The 12,782-nt window shown below is 41.2% G+C and overlaps 1 protein-coding gene across 4 annotated transcripts in view; it reads right to left on the bottom strand.

Annotated features, from left to right (window-relative positions):
• LOC114053891 (chromodomain-helicase-DNA-binding protein 7) overlaps positions 1-6,388 on the bottom strand; it is a 245,912-nt gene extending 239,524 nt beyond the window's left edge. For all 4 annotated transcript variants that reach the window (XM_027877001.1, XM_027877003.1, XM_027877004.1 and 1 more), the window contains exon 1: positions 6,126-6,388. The gene's annotated coding sequence lies outside the window, so the exon portion shown is untranslated. The remainder of the gene's footprint in view (positions 1-6,125) is intronic.
• Between the last annotated feature and the right edge of the window lie 6,394 nt (positions 6,389-12,782).

Raw genomic sequence — 12,782 nt, 5'->3', positions numbered from 1 at the left:
CTCAGTTTCCTTATCTGTGGAAAGAGATTGGGCTAATTCTCTAAGGTCCTTTCCCGCTCTAAAATTGCCAGTAACGCCTGTACCATCCTTCTATTTCCATTTGCTAAAATCCTGATACCCATTAAACCCTAGCTCAAACCTCACTTCTCCCTAAAGCCTTCACTGGTCATTCCTATCTGAGATGAATCCTTCTCACCACTGAACCTGATATAGTGCTTTCTTTATTTATATACTACAGCTATTAGCAGATGTTTATTGTATCTTTCCATATATGTGTATGTGTGTGTGTGTATATATATATATATATATGTATATTATATATACACACATATATATAATAAAACATGAGGAGCAATTATATATATGTATATATAATTGCTCCTCATATATTTTGAGTTCCAAGAAGCAGGGACAATATCTTATCCAATCTTTCTTTACCTCTACCACTTAGCATAGTGCTTTACATCTAACAGGTACTTAATACATCTTTGTTGTTGAATGAATGAAATAATAACCATTTATGTAACATTTTAAATTTTGCAAAGTACTTAATTTGTTACCTCACTTGAGCTTACCCACAAAGTAGACAGAGGTTTTATAATCACCATTTTACAGATGAGAAAATAGAGACTCAGAGGTTAGATGATTTATTGATGGTCATATAGCTAGTCAAGTATCAGAGATGTGATTTGAACCCATGTCTGCTTGACTCCAGGCCCACCGTTCTCTCTACTCAGTACTCCACACTGCAGGGTTTCTATTTGATAACACTATTATAGGTCTTTTTTCTATTTGAGTACATATTTTGTACATATTTTGGTGACAAAGCTGTAGTTTGATTTAATATTTTTGTATCCTATTAAAAATAAAAGAATATTCATAACTGATGATTACCTAAGATAATTTCCCAGCTCATAATCATAATCCTGCCATTATAAGATTTCAAGTAATATTTGAATTAGAATAATGGAATTAAAGTCCAAGTGATCTTCAACATTTTCCGTTTAGCTATAGTATTAATCTTAGATGTCAGCATAGACATTTTATTTAGTGGTAATAGCAAATAGTGTGTTCAATGGAAGGACAAGAGAAGGTAATATCTGTTAAACTAATGGAGTGGTGGTCATTTTAACATATTGGTTTTATTTGTAAACTTTGTATCAAATCTTAGTTCACTTACAGGTGTATACACACAAACACATACACACACATTGCTTTTGTCATCCTAGTACTCTTATTAATCCTTGACCTACTTTATACATTTTTTAAGAATACTAAATCTAGTCTTACAGATTTTTACAGCTAACTGATAAACTGATAAATCACAAAAAAGTGATGTAAAAATTAAGACAAATGGACTCATTCGGAATTACCGTGCCAATCCAAAGACTTACATTACATTAGAACATTCCTACCATGATCTCATACTTCAATAAAATATTCCTTCTCTTTCCTTTTAAATAGATAGACCAATGTAAGATAATGTCTTTTTCCTTTATTGTCCTTACATAAAGTTCATTTGATCAGGAGGGAAGTCATTTCCTGCCTGAACATATCTAAAGTTTGGAGTGGAGGGGGTCATTTTTCTAGTAACACACTTTTGCCTTGACTGAGCATGTTTATTCTTGCAGCACCTTATTCATATTAACATTTATAACTGACTGTGGCATCCTCTATCAAACATGAAGACCTACACTGGATTCCCGAGTGACAGAAGAATTACCACTACGAATCGTTTATTCTTTTGACATTTTAAATTAAAATATTTTATATTTAAACTTTTTAAATAATTAAATTATAGTTATTTTCTTACAAAATTCTCACTGGAATATAGGAATTAAAAATTGCACAGTGCTTTTGTGGAAGAGCTACAATAAACTGACAAGTGACATTACTCTTACACATTTCCTGTGTATGCATCAAAACACTTGAAGAGTTCTCTTGTAACAAAAACTTTTTAAATGTATGTGTTCTTTTCATTTAATAAAATTGTTAGACTACAAAGTAGTATTTTTAGGTATTGAGTTTACATGTCTATATGAAGAAAAAGTTCTGAGATTCTTAACTAGTATTTTACATTGTCCCAATGTTACCAAATTAACCATCTTTAAGCTGAATTTGACCTTAAAAGTTTTTCACACAAATTTGAAAGTATTTGGTTTCATTACAACTACCATATGGATATCAATATCATCCTCCTCACTTATTCTCTTCCTTTCCTATTAAAATGGACATCTTTCAAACTGGAGTTTCCCATAATTAAATAATATTAAGTCTAATATATAAGATTTTAAAACACAAGAGATACTTATTACAGAACTGAAATTTACACTAACAAACAACCAATTATGGATGAACCCTTGAAAATGCCATTTTTAAAGTTGAAAAGGAAAAGCTAAGTATATAAAAGTACTATTTTTAAAACTTGTCTTTTACATTGTGTTTGCAGAATTGTTTTGAAAGCTAACCATTTTTCTTCAAAAGAGGTAATGTAGCACCCCAAAACTATTCATGGTAACCTTCCTGCATATTTCCTCCTACTTTTCTATAATAGAGTACGGAGAAAAAAGTTATATGTATTTTGAAATAAATCCATTTCTAAAGTAGCATAACTTTACCTTAGACTGGAAATAACATTCTGAAGTACTATTTTGCCTTAACTAAAAACTGTTTAAAAGTGGAAAATGTGGAACTATGATAGAATTCATCATATTCTCATTCTGTATCATAAAAGGAAAAAAATACTTTAAACATTGTGAAGATATTGTGTATATAGAGTACACCACAAAACCTGGACAGATTGCTGAATTCTATGATTAGAATAATCACCTGTTAGAAGTCTAATTCAAATAGGGTATCTCCACCACCACCCCTTTCAGTAGGTCACCTAAAAGGAAACTATTACAACATTCACTGTTTCTTAATAAAACAAAATTATTTCCTGATACTTGTATTATCAAGCTCTCCAATTCCTTTTTTAAAATTTTTTCTGCAGAGTGCCAATTTTTAATGATTTTCAGGAAAACTTTTAGTGAACAATCTGGAAAGCTCAGAATGTCTTTTCCTTATTATCACCTAGAGATGCAGAGGAGAGTTCTTCTATATGCCCCAAGCATCTAGCTTTCAGCCTTTTTATTATCATTGTCAATGAATGGGCCCCAGTCAAATTAAAGCTGCCATTTTAGGTTAAAGACTGGAGAGCCTCTGTTGTGCAACAACAGCAAGACAAAAACACTCCAAGCGACAGATGCACTCTTGTGATTGGGGGCTGGGAGGGAATTATGGATTTCAACTTTATAAAAATCACTGAGTTATTTTTAATAGGGATTATATACATATGTGTGTGTGTATATACATATATATATATACACATACTTACACATTACTGCAAACTAACGGAAATTATAACTGGGATAAATCAGCTACTCATGCTGCTAAGACTATAGTCATTAAGATTTTTTGTCGTCCTTAGAACAGATCTGTGAGGAAATGAACAGAAAAATTTTTTTTCAACTGGATTGTTATGTATAATGTGTTTCCCCACTTACTGAGACAGAAAACGGGGTGGGGGGGGGGAAGAGACATCCCTTTTGGGAAGGTATTGCCCACTACAAACATTGTTTAAAAATCTGATTTTCTGAAAGTAAAATCTGAGCATATACATCTCCATTTTAAAAATAAGCTAATAAGAATGCTTGGTGTGTTCCAGAAATCAAGCAAAGTGATGAATAATTTTTAACGAACTATTAAAAATGTCCTTGTTAAATAATACAAAAAAGAAAACTAAAAAGTACACTTAGCCCGTGGAGAGTTGGATAGTGTACCTAATTCCAGTAATTCAAAAGGAAACTCCCCATGTGGATTGCTACTTTTCTTTTGTCCATTGTCTGTTCAGGGGGAAAAAAAAACAACTACTTTAAACCGAGGCGTGAACAGTCTCTAAAAGTGACCTCTGGGGAAAAAAAACGTCCGATCTATATGGCATGTGCACTATAAATACCGCTTTCCTATTAGGGAGCACTCACAAAGGCAACAGAGCAATTAGTTTTGGGGGGTATATTCCCACAGTGAGGGTGTCCTCCTCTTATGTAATGCTATCAGGATAAATGAATGCAATGTAATGATGGCTGCTCGTTGCCTGCAGCTCCTTCTCCCGGAGACTCACCAACAATCCCCCCACACACACACACAGATACACCACCACCACACACATGTACACACACAGTGTCCGCTTCTCACTTCCACCCGCCCCGCATTTAGCAGCTTTCACTGCCTCCACCGCACCACCACAAAAACCCACCCCATTCATCCGGTTCTCTCAGTGGGGCAAACACACACGCACACCGAACCTCCGGTAAAGCCCAGCTCCCTGTGTGAATCAAACAAACAACACCATCCCCCTCCCACCCTCGCTGCTTCCCCCTCCTCTTCCTCTCCCCACTGACCGCTTGGCCTCAAACCACCTTTTCCGTTCACCCTCAAAATCGTTGTTATTTTAAAAGAAAAACCCACCCCAACCACCTCTGGGAGTCACCTGGTGACCCCCACCCACTCTCTGCCCCTAACCTCCAGGCACGGTAAGGTGGGGGGAGGAAGAGAAGCGGAGTTGGGTTTCGAGGGTTAAGTCTCTATTATGCAGCAGCAGCCGCCACCGCCAACCCCAGTCCAGCTCGGCAAGGTAGTGTTATCTCTTTTCTCCTCCTCCCCCTCGAGTAACCCACCCCCCCTCCTCCCCGCCCCTAGTCTCCCTTCCCTCTTTCTTTCTTCTTCGGCTGTTAGGAGCAGCCGAGGAGCCCCGGGATCCCCCTGTCTCTAATGCGTGTAACTCTCCGTCGCTCCCATTCAGACCCTCCTCTCCTGCACTTTCCTGCTCTCAGGACAAACACCAGCACCTCGTGTTCTCTCCCTTCCTCCCCCCCCCCTTTTTTCCCTCCCCCATTCAGCACTTCCTCGCCTCACAGTTGCCATAAGATTATCCTGCCCACCCATCCCCACTCCCCCACCCAGCAAACCTCACAGGTTATTCCTCCGTGAGAAACCTCCGAGAGGAAAATGAAATGCGCGTGGCAATGGGAAGGACTCACTTTGTTTAGCGCTTGTGCTGCCGCGGCGGTGGCGGCGGCGGCGGCTGCTGGGAGCAGTCAGCGTGGTCAGGTCCGGGGAGGGGAGGAGAGAGGAGAGGAGAGGAGAGGGGGAGAGAAAAGAGAAGGGGGGGCTGATCTCCCTGTCGTGATTCCCGGAGTCCTGTCCTTCCTCTTCTCTCTCTCTCTCTCTCTCTCGAATAGCCACCGCCACTTCTCTTTTATCTACTCCCTTCTCCTCTTTCCCATTTCTCTTTCTCACAGTTAGTTTTACTCTCAACTTTTTTTCACCCTCTCTCTCTATTTAAAATAAAACCCTTAGTAACTCGTGCTCTGAAAAGGAAAGAGACGAGCAGCAGTGCGAGAGGAAACGCACACACACAAACACACACACACACTCACTCACTTCTGTCCCCCGTCCTCCTCCCTCCTCCCCCAGCAGCACAACAAAAAGCCATTTACATCCAAGGAAGTGACCCTACACACATACTGTGCAACACTCCGCCTCTCCACCCCCCCCAACCCAGCACTCCCGTATCGGAACGGACCCGTGTCTGCTCCCCCCAAACCGCGGTGTATAGTCCCCCTTTATCCCAGAGGCAAAAGTTAGAAGGAGGGGGGCGCCCAGAGGACGTTATTCTCTCCGCAAGTTAGCCACCCCCCCCCAACACCCGGGGACACACAGGGTGTGTGGGGATCGTCAACCCTGGCGGCGGCGGCGGCGGCGGCGGCGGCGGCTGCTGCTGCTGTGTCCAGGCGGCTCCTGCCGCCACCACCGGGTTACAACAGGGTAACCCGGGGGAAGGAGTCGCCGTGCGGTTATTCATCAGCACGGCTGCTCCGCCGCCGCCTGCCCCTGCCCTGTCCCCCCAGGGTCCCCTCCCAGCTCCTGCGCCCCCCTCCCCTCTATCGCACAGTCTCAACTCCTCACTCAGACCCAACTCCGCTCCTCTCACTCCTCCATCTCCCCCAAGTAGCAATTTCCTGCCGCCGCTGCCGCCGCTCCTCCTCCTCCCGGGAGGGAGCCCCGAGAAACTCACTCACCCAGTTGGCGGGGAGGGGGGGGTCTCTGCCGGTGCCCTCGGCCGGAGGGGAAAACAAAACCCAGAACGGACCACGGAGTTGAGCTGGGCTGCCGCTGCCAGGGGGGGTTTAATTCACAGGCAGAGAGTTGGCCGCGGGTGAACTGGGCTCTGGTGAGTTTCAGGGTCTCCGGGGTCCCCAAGTCCTCCTTTCTCCTCTTCTCTCCTTTGTGTAATTTCACTCGATTCAAGTTTAATCCGATAGTTCCCGAGCACGAGCGCGTCCGTCCGCAACACCAGAGCTCAACCCCCCGCGCCGCCGCCGCTGCCGCCGCCGTCGCCGCCGCCGCCGCGGCTCCAGCACACCAGCGCCTGCGCGCCTCCGCGCCGCGCGCCCCCACCCACAGCCACCCGGGCCGAATTCTTGCATAAATTATACCAGGCGATGACTGACGTCAGGTGTCGGCGGCGCGGGCGCGCCTCCTGGGTGAACAGGCGGCAGCTGAGCGGCGGCGGTGGTGGCGTGGCGGGGGCGCGCGGCGGGGAGGGGGGCGGGGGGGGGGGGGGGGGGGGGGGGGGGGGGGGGGGGGGGGGGGGGGGAGAAAGAGAGGAAGAGAGAATGAGAGAGAGAAAAGAGAGAGATAATTAAAGAGAGAATGAGAAAGAGAATGAAACAGAGAAGAGAGGAAGAGAGAATAAGAAAGAATAGAGAGAGTGAAAAACAGGAGAGAATATAAAAGAGATTGAGAGAAGAAAGAGGAAAGAAGGGAGAGAGAATATTGGGGGGGAATAGAAGGATGGAGGGATGGAGAGAGATGGGGAAGGGGGGAGGGGTTAGTCATTCAGGAGTTCCACTTCCCGTCACAGAACAGGGACTGGAGGGAGATCTGGAGAATGTTTCCCTGTACTCTGGGCTGGCCTCACTGGCCTTTCTTCAAATAATAATAAATACCCTGGTGTTTGCCGAAGGTGGTGGTGTGGGGCGGTGGTCGGGTGAAAGTGCTACTGTTGCAGCCCTGGGTAGTGCCACAAAGTTGATGACCTCCTCCTCCAGTTGATACAAACTCACAAGTACTAGTTCCGTTCCGCTCCGTAAGCGGCTGAACGGGAGGAGGGGTGCTTTAGAGGAGGAGGGAGAAGAGTGCATATTTTAAATGAGGAGTAGCCACGTTTTCCACCTCACATCACCTTTCCTTGTGTGTCAGGGTGCAGCACTCCCCCGGGGTAGGAAGCTGTTTATTTAGAACCCCTTCCACTCAGCCAAATGTACGAGGAGGTGTTACCCAATGCAACACAGACAGCCGCAACTCGAGGTGTTTGGAAATCTCTTCTGCAATTATCCTTCAACTTGAAATTAAGAGGCCCTTTTATTTCTTTTCGAATTAAACCTTTTGAAATGATACTTCTTCATAAATAAATTCAGCGCTGCCTCTCAGTGTTGCTTTTCTCCCACAGTTAATAGTGGAACGACTTTCTGATTTCAAATCTAAAAATTTAACTGCCAAGATGTCCTTAAATTCGTTACCTTGCCAAAATAAATAAATAAAGCACTTGTTATGAAGGAAAGAAGTAGATTGTGTACCCCTTATTAAACGTGTCAGGGCTAGAATAATTTAATCATTCTCCCCCCCCCCAAAAAAACCACAATTCTACATTTAAATATTTGAGGCACTTATTCTATTATGCTACTCTTTCCAATATACCTTAAACGTTAAATTTCAAGTTTTCGGGCACTACTAATTTCCCTGGAAAATGAATCAATTTGCTCAATCTGAATAATAAATCTAGAAATAGCCAATAAGCTTCTACGATATGTAGGTCATTTCCTTGATGAGTTTTGAAGTCCAAATGTCAGTGTTGTAATCAACAGTAGTAAAAGATGACTTCAGTTAGGAATATAAAGAATAGATAATAACTATTTTATAAGTTTTCATTAAGGAAAGTAAGTTCCATATCTTCAGAAATTAAGTACAATGTTGGGAACTTCATCATATGAGTCATTAAAAAGTTAGCAAAAGTATTTAGCAAAAATATCTAGGAACCAAATAATATTTCAAAATATGAAAACTAGGCTAATATTTAGGTTTAGAGAATAAGAAAATAGTTCACAGTTAAATACTCTGCCAATCATCAGTACCAATCATAAAGTTTTTAAGTTTTAGTCACTGATAACTAGCATTTAGTTTCAATATTCATATTGCTTCAGTATTGACTAAGGCATGATCAGAATTAATGTTACTAGGTGACTAATACTTGCAGTTGTTTAGAAACTAAGTGACTAATATATTTCTTTTTCTACTATTAATGCTGTAATCTTAATGGTGGGGCTTTTATAATTTTAAGGTTTATAAAAAGTATACCAATGTTGACTTTATTGTATTCTCAATTTCTAAATATTCAATTACTGAATATAAGTAAAGAGATTCCATAGATTAGATTATTACTACAGTTTCTCCAAACCAATAACAAAGTACCCATTAGTATTATGGTAAGGCCACTAGCTTCTTAATGAACTATAAATTCTAGGAAAAGGACAATATATAATAGGGTGAAGAAAAGTCTGGCTACATAGACAAGAGAAATCTTTACAACATTTTTTCATCTTTTATCAAAATCATTCTTTAAGTTCTTAACAGGATAAAGTAAAAAAAAAATCATCGTTCATTTGTGATAGAAAGAAAGATTAAGACATAGAACCTCGGAGCTGAAAGGAAGAAGAAAACAAGCATTTATTAAGCACCACATGAAGTACCCAGGTCTTCCTGACTCCAGGCCTAGCCCTCTATCCACTGTATAATCCAGCTACCTCAGAGATCACCTAGTCCAGCTCATCTATATCTAAGAAGGAACCTCTTCTACATCATCATTATCAGTCTCCCTTTCTGAAATTTCTACATATTGGTACTAGTTCTGGCCTCAGAAGTCAAGCAAAACCACTTATCCCCATCTTTCATATGACTACCCCTTCAAGTTCTTGAAGACTATTATATTCCTTGAGGCAGCTAAGTGGCATCTTGCATAGATTGCCAGACCTAGAGTCAGGAAGACCTAAATTCATAATCCAACCTCAAATCTTTACTGGTTGTGTGACCCTAGGCAAATCACTTAACCTTTCTGCCTCAGTTTTCTCATCTGTAAAATGGAGATAATAAGCACCTACTATGTGCCAGGCATTGTGCCAAGGATATAGGGATACAAAAAGAAGCAAAAGATTTTCCCTGCCCTCGTGGAACTAGCTGTCCACTAAAAATCCCAGGTGAAATTTTCGCCTCAAATGAATTATTCCCCCATTATATCGGCCCAGCTAAAATCTCACCTTCTACAGGAAGGCTTTCCCAATCCCTTTTGATGCTAGTGCCTCACCTCTGCTGGTTTCTAATTTATCCTGTATATAGTTTGTCTGTGTGTGTTGTCTACCCCATTAGATGATAAACTCCTTGAGAACGGGGATTGTCCTTTGCCTTTCTTGTATCCACAGCACTTAGCACAATGCATGGTACATAGTAGATACATTAATAAATGTTTATTAACTGACTAATTATGCAGTTAATTTTTATCCCAATAGGATTTTACACTTATCTCTAAAAAAATTCATCATAATCATCATAGCTAGTATTTATATAGTGCTTTGAGGTTACAAAGCACTTCACAGGTGTTAACACAATTGATCACTGCAACACCTATTTAAGGTAAGTGTTATTATCATCTGCGTTTTAAAGATGAAGAAATTGAAGCTGAAAGAGATAAGAATGATTTGTCCAGGGTCACACAGCTAGTAAATGTCTGAGACAGGATTCAAACTCAGGTCTTCCTGATTTGAAATCCAAATTCTATTAATTCTTCTTCTACTACTACTACATTCTACTACTTCTACATTCAGCACTTGGTTTTAACCTGTTGAAACCTTATTGGAGGATCGCAGGACCATAGAACTTAGATCTCTGTAAAAGACTGTAGATATTTGATACAGCTCTGTCATTTTATAGCTGAGAGAACTACAGGTCGTAAATAGCAAAGCTGAAATTCCAACCTAAATCCCCTAACTCCAGATCTAAGGTTCTTTCCACTACACCATGATACTTTCCTTCCTTTGTGGGAGAACAATTATCCAACAAGTTAGCTTTCCCTCCAAGCTTTGTGTCATCTGCAATGCAATAAGCATGCCATCTACATGAAGGCAGGAACTGGTAGTTTTTCTGTCTTTGTATACCTACTACCTAGTACAGCACTTGGCCCATAATTTACTTTCCATCTTCTTGGTTTGCCTTATTTCCTGCCATCCTCATCTAAGTCTGTAGGGTTGGCACCTACTGTCAGTTCACTCTAACCCAAGAAATCAGAACAACAGTTATTTGCTGACCCATTTGATTAGACTGAACTCCTTGCTACCTCCAACTACCTTCATGTTTCCTCACATTCTGTTTCTCCCATCTCCCCCTGCCCCAGATATCCTGAATTTGGAATGCATATCCAAGGAAGTAATTCCAGGACCCTACAGAAGGAGGTCCCAGTGAATAGTTCATTCCCCTGTGAGATAGCAGATAGATTCTCCAGTAGTGGAGTAGAAATAATTCTGGATTTGGAATCAAAGGGCCTATATTTAAATACCAGCTATACTACTTAATATCTGTAGGACTTTGGGAAAGGCACTTAATGTATCTGGGTCTCAGTTTCCTTATCCAGAAACGATGAGAGAATGAAAATAGATAACCCCCAAGGTCATATCTAACTATAAACCTATGATCCTATAAGCTTATGTTCACAACTATATGAGATCAAATCAAGAGAAAAGCACAGAGAGAATGGTTTGGATTCCACAGGAAATTCTATGGCTAAGGAGTGAAAAATGGATGATGATCCGAAAAGGAAACTGAGGAGCAATAAGACAGGTAGGAACAAAACTAAAAGAAAGCTGTGTTGTTGAACCTGAAGAAAACAAACTCTGAATTGACCCTTCTCACCAAAGCCAACATGCCTAGTCGTGCTTTTAATCCTATCCCCTCCTCATTTGTAAAATGGGGCTAATAATAGTACCTAGCTCCCAGGTTGTTAGGGAGAATCAAGTGAGACAATAATTGTAAAGTGCTTAGCATGCAGTAAGAGCTATATAAATGTTAGTTTTATCATCATCATCTTCTTCTTCTTCTTCTTCTTCTTCTTCTTCTTCTTCTTGAGCTTGGTCCTTTAATCATTCTCTCTCTTTACCTTCATCTAGAATATTTCCTACCCAATAATTCTTTCCCTGCCTCCTACAGGTAATACTAGGTTGTCACATCCTTTAAAAAAATTGATTATTCCATCCTCTCAAGTTTTCATCTTGTATCTTCCCTCCCTTTCACAACTAAACTCCTAGAAAGCATCAAATACACTTATTTTTCAATCCCTTACAATCTGATTCTAACCCTACTAGTTAACTGAAAATGCATATCCCGATGTTACCAGCAGTCTCTGGATTATTAGATTCAATTCCCTTTTTCTCAGACCTCACTGTACTTTACCTTCCTTCAGTTTTTGCCACTGTCAGCCATCCTCTCCTCATGAGCACCCTCTCCTCACCTGGTTTCCATAATACTGTTCTCTTCATTCTCCTACCTACCTGACTACTGTTTCCCAGTCTCCTTTACTGTATCATCATCATCCATCTCCCACCCTTCACTCAGATGTCTCCCAAGGCTCTGTATGGGGCCTATCACTTCTAGCTTCTTCCCTTATCACTCTACATTCTTCTCTTAATCTCACCGGTACCCAGGAGTTGCTGTGGCTATTCAAATGACTCTAAAATCTATCTTTCCAACCCTAATCTTTCTCCTTAATACCAATACTAGATACAACTGAGTGATGGTGATGACATTTAGAATTGTAAGGAAGATGATAAGGGGAGTCACCTATCCATTTGAAGAGTTCCTCAATTAATTTAATGAATGAGTGAAAACTCACCCTAGCCCAGTTCATGCTTCATGTCCCATCTAGTCATATACTACAACACCAACGCTAGCCAGCGTGGGCATTATGCCAAATACTCAGCTATTATTTTCCTTTTCGTCGTTAGGAACAATACACTTTTCACCCTCTGGACCTTTAGTATTGACTCTCCAGGCACTATGCCACCACATCTAGAAGGGAGGGAGGGAGGGAGGGAGTGAGAGAGGGAGAGAGAAATCAAAGGAAACATTTAATATGAAAGACCAAGAAATATATACTAGAGTTAAAGTATAGAGGAAGAGAAAAGGAATAGGTTTTTGCAGGGTAGAGAGGGGAAGGATGTTCCCTAGATTTTGACATAGTAATGGGAACCTGGGGACTAAGGTTCACACAGTGAGTTTACAGTGACACAGCTCCTCACAGATATGCTGACAAAGCTAAAGCATGTCTTGCACTATGAAGCTGAATGGCTAAGACAGGGCCAGGTACTTTCAGTACTGCAATATGAAAGTACTACAGTCACTGTCATTATTTTTGCTCTGCCCTAGAGCTAAACTATCTTGATTGGTGAGTGAGTGAATGAAAACTCTCTTTATATGCTAGAAGAAGTCTAATCCAGACCATGTTTGAAACACAGTATCTGCCATGATACCAGAACCTAACCAGCACAGGCAACTTACCAACTGCCCTACCACCTGGGAGTATCCATCCCCCTCCTCCTTTTGACCTCCTACTTTGCTCTGAGAACAATAATCAA

This window comes from Vombatus ursinus, unplaced genomic scaffold (assembly GCF_900497805.2).
Source record: "Vombatus ursinus unplaced genomic scaffold, bare-nosed wombat genome assembly UNPS02014812.1, whole genome shotgun sequence".
NCBI lineage: Eukaryota > Metazoa > Chordata > Mammalia > Diprotodontia > Vombatidae > Vombatus > Vombatus ursinus.
This window is presented reverse-complemented; position numbering and strand designations above follow the sequence as displayed.